The sequence below is a fragment of the Mangifera indica genome, chromosome 7 (assembly GCF_011075055.1).
Source record: "Mangifera indica cultivar Alphonso chromosome 7, CATAS_Mindica_2.1, whole genome shotgun sequence".
NCBI classification, from domain to species: domain Eukaryota; kingdom Viridiplantae; phylum Streptophyta; class Magnoliopsida; order Sapindales; family Anacardiaceae; genus Mangifera; species Mangifera indica.
In genome coordinates this window covers 13,998,721-14,011,796 of record NC_058143.1, presented here as the reverse complement: position 1 = coordinate 14,011,796, position 13,076 = coordinate 13,998,721, and the positions used below count along the sequence as shown (strand labels likewise).

General features: G+C 39.0%; 1 pseudogene; it reads left to right on the top strand.

The window, feature by feature from the left end:
- Positions 1–550: 550 nt before the first annotated feature.
- Positions 551–4,403, top strand: LOC123220932 (annotated as a pseudogene).
- Positions 4,404–13,076: the final 8,673 nt, after the last annotated feature.

Sequence of the window (13,076 nt, the reverse complement as noted above, 5' to 3'; positions counted from 1 at the left end):
ACTGAGTTTTTTACATAGTAAATTGGGGTTTCTCATAACCTGAACATTTTTCTAAGTTCTTGTTTTGATATTTTGATTTCTATGTTTTAGTGTAAAGTCCTTGTATAATCCTCGTATGGTAGCCAATCGACTCAAATAATGTGGTGATTGCCCTCTCGTCTAACATTTGAATACTTTAAAACCTTATCACCGTTCACCATAGCATTTCTAACTCTAATAATCAAATTCTCACTTTAAAAAATCATGAAAACAATTAAGAACTTGAATAAATCCAAATACGAAGACATACATTTAGTTATTTTATTATTGATATTTGTTAATATGAAATTATATATTAACAAAAAGGATATCAAATCAGAGAGACTTCGATGTAAAAATATAAATAGTTCACAATTTTATGAGTTATTCTCTTGTGGGCCATGGAAAAAATTAGGTTTGAGTTGACTCATTTAATATATCTAACTTACACGTGCATCGTTTGTCAGAATCTATAATTTAAAAATATTTATACGTGGATGCTCATTTACCTCCATCTCTCTTGGAAGTTGGAAAAGCCGTAAGTGGGAGTGGGGTGTGCTTAAATAATTATGAGACTTTTTTTCAAGTAAGAGTCCGATTCTGCCCCTGGCCGACGACAGTGTGAGAAGTCTAAGCGGGGTATGGAACAGATATCTGTTGGGTAACTATAAATATTTAATTGATTTTCGTCAGAACAGAGGAAATGTCCAGTGCTGTTTATGCAATTTCTACCCACTTCACTTGTTTCATTCTCCACTTTTCTCTTTCTTGAAAGTACAATATGGTGAGGCAGAGCTTGGAGGAAGCACTATTACCAGGTTCTTCAATTCTTGAACCGAATCGTGGCATTGGTGATGACAGTGAAATAACTGATTATCAAATTGATTCTTCTACAAGTCTTACAGTTTTGTTCAGCACCTTCATTGCCATATGCGGTTTCCTGGTTTTTGGCTGCTGTGTAAGTAATGGCTTTTTTTTTTCTCAATTGCCTTGATGTAAATTCAGGTTTGAATGACTGTTGTTTTAACTTATGCTTGATTTGCAGAGTGGATACTCGTCGCCTGTTGAGTCTGAAATCATGGAGGACCTTGGCCTCTCAGTCGCAGAAGTGTGTATTTATTATGCTTTTATATTAACCCTTATGCTGCCTGCAATCCAAGTTGTTAAGTGAGTTTTAGAAGCAATCAGATGTAAAATTGGGCACACAGTCCATCATTGTTTTGTTTCTAGCCGTGAGGCTGTGAAACCCGTGAGGCATCTTAACATTGTATAAATTCACAGTCTATTGAGCTAGCATTCACATTTTTTTCCAAAGCAATGTGAGAGATCACATGTTTCATGATTAAGTTAACGCACTTTAACTGTTTGATGAAGACCACAATTGCCATAGAGATGATGTTGAATTCGTGTTGAATGATATGATGCATTCAAATCTCTGTGTGCAGTACTCCGTTTTTGGCTCGGTAATGACAATTGGAGGACTGTTAGGTTCATTAATAAATGGGAAATTAACCGATCTTGTCGGTAGGAGAAGAGTAAGTTTCTTTCTGTAAATTATCACCAGCAAGATCCATTATAAACTTTGAAACATAAAGCTTATTAACTTTACAATAATTCTCAAGTAATTTTGTGATCTTGTGAAGCAGGGCTTCTGGTTAGCGGATTCTTTCTTCATCGTTGGATGGTTGGCTATCGCATGTGCGAAGGTTTAAATAAAACTTAGAATGAGCAGAAGAATATTGCTTGGTTTATTTTCGAAAGCAACAATGTTTAGCTCTAATTTCTTTATTCTTTACTTTCCTAAGAGAGTTAATATAAGAAAATATCTTCTAAAGTCTTTGCTTGAGTCTACATCCCTTTAATCACTCACTCTCTTCTGTTGATGGGGTTTCAAGGATGCCTGGCTCCTGTATCTTGGAAGGACATCACTGGGAATTGGAATTGGTCTCACGTTTTATGTGGTAATATTGTTAAATGTAACCATTTTTATTGTTCATTTATTTATATCATTGATGCAAGCACGACAGTACTTCCACAGGCACCTGTATATGTTGCAGAAATTACACCTATGACTATTCGAGGAGCATCAACAACAGCTAACCAGGTAAGATTTTAGCATTTTATACTGTAGTAGATTGTGTTGTTGAGTCTGGCCAACCTATTGTTCATATACAAATTCTTTGTTAAGTTTACAGTTGATGCTCACTTGCGGTGTATCACTAATGTTCTTTCTTGGAACTGTTGTTTCCTGGCGCACCTTGGCTCTAATCGGTGATTTCTTCTATCCATTTTAAGTTTTCATTGATTTAGGTACTTAAAAACAAATTATAAGCAATAGATTCTTTACAATTTCAGCTCTTGCTCCATGCTTGGTGCAAGTCTTTGGTGTATTCTTCACTCCTGAATCCCCCAGATGGTTGGTGAGTTATGATACAAATACTTAAATTTTTCCGATATATTAGAATAATAATTTACTGAAGCATATATCATATGATCATATATCAAGTACTGCTGCCTGCAGGCAATGGTTGGCCGAGAAAAAGAATTAGATGCAAGTCTACAAAAACTTAGGGGAAGGAATGCTGATATTTCTCAGGAAGCAGCCTACATCAAAGTGAACTTCCACTCCTATATCTTGAATTCCAAAAGATGGGAATTTTCTTCATTAATATTCTCGCCATTTTCCATGAGTTGAGTTTCTGTTTTTGAACAGAATTACACAGAGGCCTTTCAGCAATAATTAGAGGATCGAATCTTCAACTTGTTCCAACGTAGATATGCACATTCGCTCTTAGTGAGTTTGTGGAATGAAAAATAAAAGGAAACAACATCTTTGACTTAAGTTTGGAATACTCAAATTGATATACTACTTCTTTGGTTTAGGTTGGCATTGGGCTTATGGCACTGCCGCAATTAGGAGGGAGTAATGGCATTGCATTTTATGCCAGTTCCATATTTGAATATGCTAGTGAGTTGAAAAGCCTTTAGCTATGCTTTATATTTCATTGAGTAATATTGCATAAATAATTATGCAATTTTTTTCCAGACTTTTCAAGTAAACTTGGGACTATATCCATGGCTATCATTCAGGTGTTTGACTAAAATAAACTGAATGTAACTAAGAGATTTTTCCTTCGGCATTTTCAATCACCAATAGAAAATCTTCTGCAGGTTCCTGCTGCTGTTGTATCTGTTGTCCTGACAGATAAATCTGGAAGAAGACCACTTCTTATGGTAAGAATGATAAGGAAATTCAGTTTGAGCTGCGAAGATAGTTGATCAATAAATCTTTGGTTAAGTTTCTTAAATCATGCAGGTTTCAAGCACCGGAACATGCTTGAGTTTCTTGCTTCTCGGCTTGTCATTCTGTTTACAGGTTTCTCGTAAAACAGAAATTTTGTTATTTTCTACTTGTTTGTGATTTGATATCCCCAAATTTATAAATGATCTTTATATGGATAACTCTTCTATATGTCTTGTACGATCAGGATCATGGCTACTGGAAAGAGATCACTCCAAGTTTGGTTTATGTTGGCATATTGGTAATATAATACTGAAACTGCAAGAATTGTCTTCTGAAATGTTGGTAATGTGGACTAATAGATTCTGCAATCTGTAATCAGGGATATGTTATAAGTTTCTCCATAGGCATATCGGGGTTACCGGTACTAATAATGTCCGAGGTATATATACAACTCTATCAAGCTTGTTTTTCACTTAATTTTCATGAAACATTCACAAAATTTTGCCACAACATGATGGTTGATCTGCAAGATTGCAAATTGAGTATTGACTAAGCTTCCTTTTCAGATATTTCCTATAAGTATCAAGGGGTCAGCTGGAAGTCTTTCAGTTTTTGCCAATTCTCTATGCGGTTGGATTGTTTCTTATTGTTTCAATTTTATGATTGAATGGAGCTCAACAGGTATACCTTCACCTAATCCCCTTAATTTTAGTGTCTCTTTCACCCTAAATTTATGCAATTTATATGAACAAATCATTAACTGTTTCATACATAATTATATGCAGGAACATTTTTCATATTTGCCTGCATCTGCGGTTTCACAATCCTGTTTGTTACAAAGTTAGTGCCAGAGACTAAAGGAAGAACACTTGAAGAAATACAAGCATCCATGACCCTCTTTCACCAATAACATGTTATTTATATATAATAACATGACTAATACCATTAAATTTAGGGTTTAGATATGAAGACCATCATCCTCTTCTCATTTTGGTTCATTATTTCTTGGAAGAGAGGCAAACCAAAAGCATAAGTTTTAGGGAGTTTAAAGGAATATATCCCTGAGTAGGCATGTAATAAGTTGGGAAAGTAGGCTTGGGAGATTTTCATTCAAAATTAATATAATGGACAGTTATGTAAATGTATTCTAAATATTATTTAAAAATTATTCATAAATAAAAAATAATAGAAATAATATCGTCAAAATCAAGTAAATCTATTTTAATTTAATTTTATTAATTTATAATAACTTTAGATCTAAGTGTAAATTTAAAATTTTTTTAAATGTTGATTAAACACTATATTAAATAATTTATCTTAATATTTATATTTAATCCTTAGGGTAAATAAACAGTTGATCAGATGTGACAATGAACTTGACAATATAGCCGCACATTTTATGTTGACTTTATATTGACATCAATGCGCTCACCAACCTCCATCTCACGTGGCAGCTGGAAAGGCCGTTTGTGGGATATCCCATGAGATTTGACCAGAGCATGAAATTGTTGAAGAAGGGTAACATGGTCTTTTTCAGTGCGAGAGAAAAGTAGGATATCATCAATGTAAATGAGGGCTTGGTCTTGGATTGGGCTAAAGATTTTTGTGAGGGCTTTTTGGAATAGGGAAGGAGCAGTTTTGAGACCAAAAGGCATAACGGTCCATTGGTAATGATGTCCAGGTAGAGAGAAAGCAGTTTTGGGCCGATCATTTGGATGTATGCCAAGTTGCCAAAATCCAGCTTTGAGATCAAACTTTGAAAGTACTGTAGCTTGGGCTAGTCTCGCAAAGAAGTGTTGTTTATTAGGGATTGGGAATTTGTCATCTTGTAGGAAACTGTTGAGAGGCTTATAATTGATTACAAGCCTGAGCTTCCCTCGGATTTGTTCCGCTCGTTTGTTGACATAGAAGGCTGCACAAGCCCAAGGGGATTGTGTGGGTTCAATGAGGCCTTCTTGTTTTAGTTGAGCTAACTCTTGTTCTGCTTGTTGGGCCAAGTCGGGATTAAGTCCATGATGACTTGCTTTGGTGGGGTTGATGTCTTCATTCTTCTTAAAAGGGAGAGTAATAAAATACTCAGGATTTTTCCACAGAGGATGAGTACATTTGGTGAGGAAATCCGAATGAGAAGTAGCACATGATTCTATGGTAATCTGCTGTTTGAGTGCATCAAAAGGGGAGATGGTGAAGTAATTGGGAATTTTACTCCATGGAAGAAATTGTTGGGTATGCTGTAGTCCATCAGAACGTAGATAAACTCGTTTATCAAGAAACTTCTGGATGAGATCAAAACCAATAATTGCATCTTTGCCAGGGAGGTCAGAGGCAAGGAATTTGTGGTTAATATTGATAGAGGGGAATGGTTGTATAGTCACAGTTTTGCTGATTGCTTCAGTAGCAAAGACTTCATTGTTGGCAGCACGAAAATATTGTTTGTGGGGTTTCCAATAGGTAGGAGGGATCACATCTGGTTTAAGGATGGAAGAAACAGCACCAGTATCAATGAGTGCAATGATCTTTATAGGACGATCATACTTGTGGAGCAACAATTTGATTTCTGCAAGAGGTTGCTGATGTTTTGGCTGATGAGTATGAAGCATGACACCATAGGAAGGAGGAACTGGATCTTCTTCAGAAGAAGTGTCAGGAGAATCATCAGTTTGGGAATCATAGAGAAATTTTCAATATATATCTCTCTCTCTCTATGACTAAGCTCTCAGCTTAATCTCTCTTAAGTCTTGGGTAAAAGTCGTTAATCTCTTTGAGTCAAAATTACCAGTAAAACCTCTTATACCACATCCATACGAAAGTATGCTCTGTACTTGCCTTGTATACAAGGATCCTGTACACCAGAACTCGTACGGGTTGGTCCCCTGTTAGAACAGAGTAGTCCAAACACTTAGGTTCTATGAAAGGTTGGGTTGACTATGTGTTGAGCGACCTTAGACCCGTAAAAGGACCCTCCATCAAAGCCTGTAGATGTTAGGCTCAAACCGGGTCATACCTTGGGTACGAGTTGTCTGTTTCACTTTCATAATCCCTGACATACCTTAGGAGCTATGTAGACCCAGACGACGATTCTTTCGCCGCAAGAAATCTTTCAAGAAAAATGATCGTTGTTTCATTTGCAAGAAGAAAGGACACTTCTCTAAAGAATGTCCTCATGCCAAAAAGAAGAAGATGATTCAACAAATCTCTCAGATTGCAGATCTCACCACACATGATGTGGAATCCCTTTATTCCGAAACAGAATCAGAACATTCAGAATTGGATTTCATTCTTTTGTACTCGGTAAGCAATCTGATAGTGGATAGTGGCCATCAAGGTTTGACCTTGTGGGACAGCACCAGTTACTTGTATTTGGAATTTCAAAGCTTGACAGACCAATGGGTCCTGTAAAGACATACAGAAGTTAGGAAAAAGGGTTACCATAACAGTGCCAGCATTGAGAGTAGTTTGGACAGTTCCCAAATTTGCATGTTCAAAGTTTGGGAATCTGGTATCCAGGAGAGTGATTCTGGAAGTTGTTGGAAGACGTCTGTCAAGCTTTGAAATTCCAAATACAAGTAACTGGTGCTGTCCCACAAGGTCAAACCTTGATGGCCACTATCCACTATCAGATTGCTTACCGAGTACAAAATCATTCTCTGGACATTGCAACTCCTGATCAAACCCATGATGAAAAGTCGTTGGGTATCTATTTTTGGGGGTCGGGTAGAACGCGAGAAAAGTCTGCGTCGATTTGTAGGAGAGAAGGGATTGGCCTGTTCTGTGCAAGAAACACATCGACACTGAGGGTTGTCGGGATTATGTGGTTGAAGTAAATAGATAGTTTCACCCTGAGGGGTAAAACCATATATTTCTTCTTGTGGAATATCATCAACAGAGACACATGAGAACTGTGTTGGAAAACACTGGGGTTGTTTAGCTGATGAAGAAGGGCCATCATATGAGATGGAAAGGCGTCCACTAGTAGATCTGGTAAACTGGGGATCAGTATACTGAAGTGGAGGAACATCAGAAGTCTGGAGTTGTTCATAAGCAGTATACCATTTCTTTGGGATCAAAGCTTCCAATTGATCTTTGGGCATTTGTTTTGGAATAAGAGTACAGTAGGGCTTTCTGTCTGTATATGATGACCCTTCTGGCAAATTTGACTATGAATCACTCTCCTGGATACCAGATTCCCAAACTTGTACCTGGTTATGATCTTCTTGGTGACCCTTCTGGCAAATTTGACTATGTTGTGTATTATGGTCGTGGTGATCCCCTTGCTGATACTACTGATTATGTTCCTCCTACTGGATGGACAGATTCTTGTTCCTCCTCTGATGATGACTCAGAACAACCTCCTCCTCCTTGCTGTCCTCCTCTTCACCGGTCACATTTGAAGACTTACAAACAGAAACAACAATGGCTCCCCAAGCCCAGCAAACAGTCTCCAGTTTTTCCTGCTCAACCTTGCATGATGTTTCAACCTACTGATTTTCCTCCTCTGGAACCAATTTCTGATCCAGTCCAACGCACAACTCAAGCATGGAAAATTAAAGATCCTCAGACAGTCAAGCCCGATGGCACTCCTGAACGTGTAAGCCCAGCAGAAACTGTTCTTAATTGGCAATCTCAGAATGCTTTGGCCCAAAATCAAGTTCTGCATGATATCCATCATACGGCCCAACGAATTGAGAAAAAATTGGACTCCCAAGCCCATATGGTCATGAAGCCCATAGATGCTCTTCGACTTAAAATCCAACAGGTTCATACCGACATTATGACCTGTATTGACCAACAAATCCCTTTCCATTACCAACAACAAGAAATGAATTCCCTTAAAGCCCAATTAGCCCACCTTGAAACAATGGTCCAGCAAGGTCCTCGAATTGCTATTCCTCCTGCTTTCCCATTCGCTTTTCATGATACCTCTCCTCCTAGCCTTTTACCTAAAGAACCCCAACAAATCTATACCAACCGATACCTCCAAGGTTTTGAAAATTACAAAAGTCTTTTTGGAGATTCCTCTGTTCTCCACCAACGACCTAAACCTAATTTTTGGGAATGACAATATCACAAGGCTCATATGTTCCTCAACCTCACATCGGTATTCACCTTCAAGATTTTCCTGATGAATATCTTTCCAAAAAACAAGTCCAACAATTCCTCGGTATTGTCAACTATGTCTCTGAGTTTATCCACAATCTCAGTCATTACACCAAACCCCTTTATCAGATGCTCAGGAAAAATCCTCCTGCCTGGACAGATGTACACACCCAGTCCATTCAAAATCTCAAGGCTCTCGTCCCAAAATTACCTCCTTTAAAACTTCCCTCAGAAGGAATCAGAATTTTACAGACAGATGCTAGCAATGACCACTGGTCTGCCATTCTTCTCGAAGACTTCAATGGACGACGACACGTGTGCGGATATAAAAGCGGACACTTCAAGCCTTCTGAACAACATTATCATTCCACATTCAAAGAAATCCTTGCTGTCAAAAGAGGCATTGAACGCTTTGCTTTTCATCTCAGTGGACAACATGAGAACATTTGATTTTGAGATCAGGACGATCACACACGCGTCCTAAAGACTTTCCAAGTTTGTCCACATTAACTAGGAATTTGGACTTTACCCCTCAGGGTGAAACTATCTATTTACTTCAACCACATAATCCCGACAACCCTCAGTGTCGATGTGTTTCTTGCACAGAACAGGCCAATCCACATCCATACGAAAGTATGCTCTGTACTTGCTTTCCTTCTCCCACTACTTCTACTTTAACCCGACATTTTTCATACAAGATGGACAGTCTTTATGAAATCAAGTATCTCGATAATGAATCTCGTCTTCCTACTACCAATCTTACCTTTTTAAACCCTTATCATAATTACTTAAAACCTCTCACTTCTCTTCGCCGCACCTTAAACACCATCATTCATCCCTCTGCTGTCAAAATAAAGGAATACGTTCAAAGTACTTCCTTTAGCAGCTATCAACTCCCTGCTACAACTGCTGAACAATACATTACTCTTGAGTATCCTGCTCACTTTACTCAAGAATGGATCTCCAAAGGATACACCCATCTCCATTTTGGTGCTATTCGGTTTGCTTTAACTTTTCATGGCAGAAAAGGTCTTCCAACAACTTCCAGAATCATTCTCCTGGATACCAGATTCCCAAACTTTGAACATGCAAATTTGGGAACTGTCCAAACTACTCTCAATGCTGGCACTGTTATGGTAACCCTTTTTCCTAACTTCTGTATGTCTTTACAGGACCCATTGGTCTGTCAAGCTTTGAAATTCCAAATACAAGTAACTGGTGCTGTCCCACAAGGTCAAACCTTGATGGCCACTATCCACTATCAGATTGCTTACCGAGTACAAAATCATTCTCTGGACATTGCAACTCCTGATCAAACCCATGATGCTATTTTTCTCACTGTGGATACAGACAGAAAGCCCTACTGTACTCTTATTCCAAAACAAATGCCCAAAGATCAATTGGAAGCTTTGATCCCAAAGAAATGGTATACTGCTTATGAACAACTCCAGACTTCTGATGTTCCTCCACTTCAGTATACTGATCCCCAGTTTACCAGATCTACTAGTGGACGCCTTTCCATCTCATATGATGGCCCTTCTTCATCAGCTAAACAACCCCAGTGTTTTCCAACACAGTTCTCATGTGTCTCTGTTGATGATATTCCACAAGAAGAAATATATGGTTTTACCCCTCAGGGTGAAACTATCTATTTACTTCAACCACATAATCCCGACAACCCTCAGTGTCGATGTGTTTCTTGCACAGAACAGGCCAATCCCTTCTCTCCTACAAATCGACGCAGACTTTTCTCGCGTTCTACCCGACCCCCAAAAATAGATACCCAACGACTTTTTTGGCAACGCTACAAAGCTGGTGTACCTGGTTATGATCTTCTTGGTGACCCTTCTGGCAAATTTGACTATGTTGTGTATTATGGTCGTGGTGATCCCCTTGCTGATACTACTGATTATGTTCCTCCTACTGGATGGACAGATTCTTGTTCCTCCTCTGATGATGACTCAGAACAACCTCCTCCTCCTTGCTGTCCTCCTCTTCACCGGTCACATTTGAAGACTTACAAACAGAAACAACAATGGCTCCCCAAGCCCAGCAAACAGTCTCCAGTTTTTCCTGCTCAACCTTGCATGATGTTTCAACCTACTGATTTTCCTCCTCTGGAACCAATTTCTGATCCAGTCCAACGCACAACTCAAGCATGGAAAATTAAAGATCCTCAGATAGTCAAGCCCGATGGCACTCCTGAACGTGTAAGCCCAGCAGAAACTGTTCTTAATTGGCAATCTCAGAATGCTTTGGCCCAAAATCAAGTTCTGCATGATATCCATCATACGGCCCAACGAATTGAGAAAAAATTGGACTCCCAAGCCCATATGGTCATGAAGCCCATAGATGCTCTTCGACTTAAAATCCAACAGGTTCATACCGACATTATGACCTGTATTGACCAACAAATCCCTTTCCATTACCAACAACAAGAAATGAATTCCCTTAAAGCCCAATTAGCCCACCTTGAAACAATGGTCCAGCAAGGTCCTCGAATTGCTATTCCTCCTGCTTTCCCATTCGCTTTTCATGATACCTCTCCTCCTAGCCTTTTACCTAAAGAACCCCAACAAATCTATACCAACCGATACCTCCAAGGTTTTGAAAATTACAAAAGTCTTTTTGGAGATTCCTCTGTTCTCCACCAACGACCTAAACCTACACCCCCTTTCGACCTACTTCATATGCCCCTCCACCTGCTCCTACACCTCCACCATCCCGAGGCAAAGCTATTGTCATCTCTGAACCTATTGATACTAGTCATACTGATCCTCTACCATCCCAACAGGCCATTTTTCCTAATCCCATCAGTGACTACCTCATGGCCCATACAGTCAGTCCTAGTCCAGATACTACTAGTACTGTATCTTCAGTCCCTACTTCAGATACTTCTTCAGTTGTTTCAGAGACTCATCCTGTTTTGACTTATGAATATGGTCAAACTTCACAACCTCCAGATGAAGCTGAATCCACCATGGAAGAACCTCTTCCAGCACAACCTTCTCGTACATCCCAATATGTACCCAACACAACGTCAAAGTTTCAAACTTTTACTTTTGATGATATTCCTGTTTCTCAGTATAGAAACCGGATCCATGAAATGACTGGCTGGCTTAACACTGAAATGCTGAAACCTGGTGCCAATCTTGTACAGGTTTTAACATCTTTTGTATCCCACTTCACTGGTGATTTAAAAGAATGGTGGATTGCTCTTGCCCAGTATCGACAGACTCAACTATTGCAAATTCCCGATATTGATCAATTCATGTACAATATCTATGTGGAATTTCTTGGCAGTCCGGCCCATATTTCTGATCAGGCCCGTGAAGAATTTTTCAAGCTCAAATGCTGTTCCTTCAACCCAAAAGATTTAGAGAAGCATTTTAAAAAAGCCCGTGCTCGCTTCTACCTTCTGAAAGGTGTTGATGACCCAAATTTAAAACAAGCTTATCTTAACCAATTGCCTGAACCTCTTGGTAACGAAACTCTGAAATTCCTGGAATTCCAAGGCCGCACTCTAGCCCAAACTACCCTTGGTGATCTCTATCAATTGGTCCTCAGTCAATTACAAATGCTCTGCAACAAGTCCAAATTCCTAGTTAATGTGGACAAACTTGGAAAGTCTTTAGGACGCGTGTGTGATCGTCCTGATCTCAAAATCAAATGTTCTCATGTTGAAAAAACCTGTGATTGTCGTACCACTAAAAAACGACATCATAGAAGGTACAATCCCAAATATCAAAGGAAGCCTTAGTTCTTCAAGTCCCGTAGACCCAGACGACGATTCTTTCGCCGCAAGAAATCTTTCAAGAAAAATGATCGTTGTTTCATTTGCAAGAAGAAAGGACACTTCTCTAAAGAATGTCCTCATGCCAAAAAGAAGAAGATGATTCAACAAATCTCTCAGATTGCAGATCTCACCACACATGATGTGGAATCCCTTTATTCCGAAACAGAATCAGAACATTCAGAATTGGATTTCATTCTCTATGATTCCCAAACTGATGATTCTCCTGACACTTCTTCTGAAGAAGATCCAGTTCCTCCTTCCTATGGTGTCATGCTTCATACTCATCAGCCAAAACATCAGCAACCTCTTGCAGAAATCAAATTGTTGCTCCACAAGTATGATCGTCCTATAAAGATCATTGCACTCATTGATACTGGTGCTGTTTCTTCCATCCTTAAACCGGATGTGATCCCTCCTACCTATTGGAAACCCCACAAACAATATTTTCGTGCTGCCAACAATGAAGTCTTTGCTACTGAAGCAATCAGCAAAACTGTGACTATACAACCATTCCCCTCTATCAATATTAACCACAAATTCCTTGCCTCTGACCTCCCTGGCAAAGATGCAATTATTGGTTTTGATCTCATCCAGAAGTTTCTTGATAAACGAGTTTATCTACGTTCTGATGGACTACAGCATACCCAACAATTTCTTCCATGGAGTAAAATTCCCAATTACTTCACCATCTCCCCTTTTGATGCACTCAAACAGCAGATTACCATAGAATCATGTGCTACTTCTCATTCGGATTTCCTCACCAAATGTACTCATCCTCTGTGGAAAAATCCTGAGTATTTTATTACTCTCCCTTTTAAGAAGAATGAAGACATCAACCCCACCAAAGCAAGTCATCATGGACTTAATCCCGACTTGGCCCAACAAGCAGAACAAGAGTTAGCTCAACTAAAACAAGAAGGC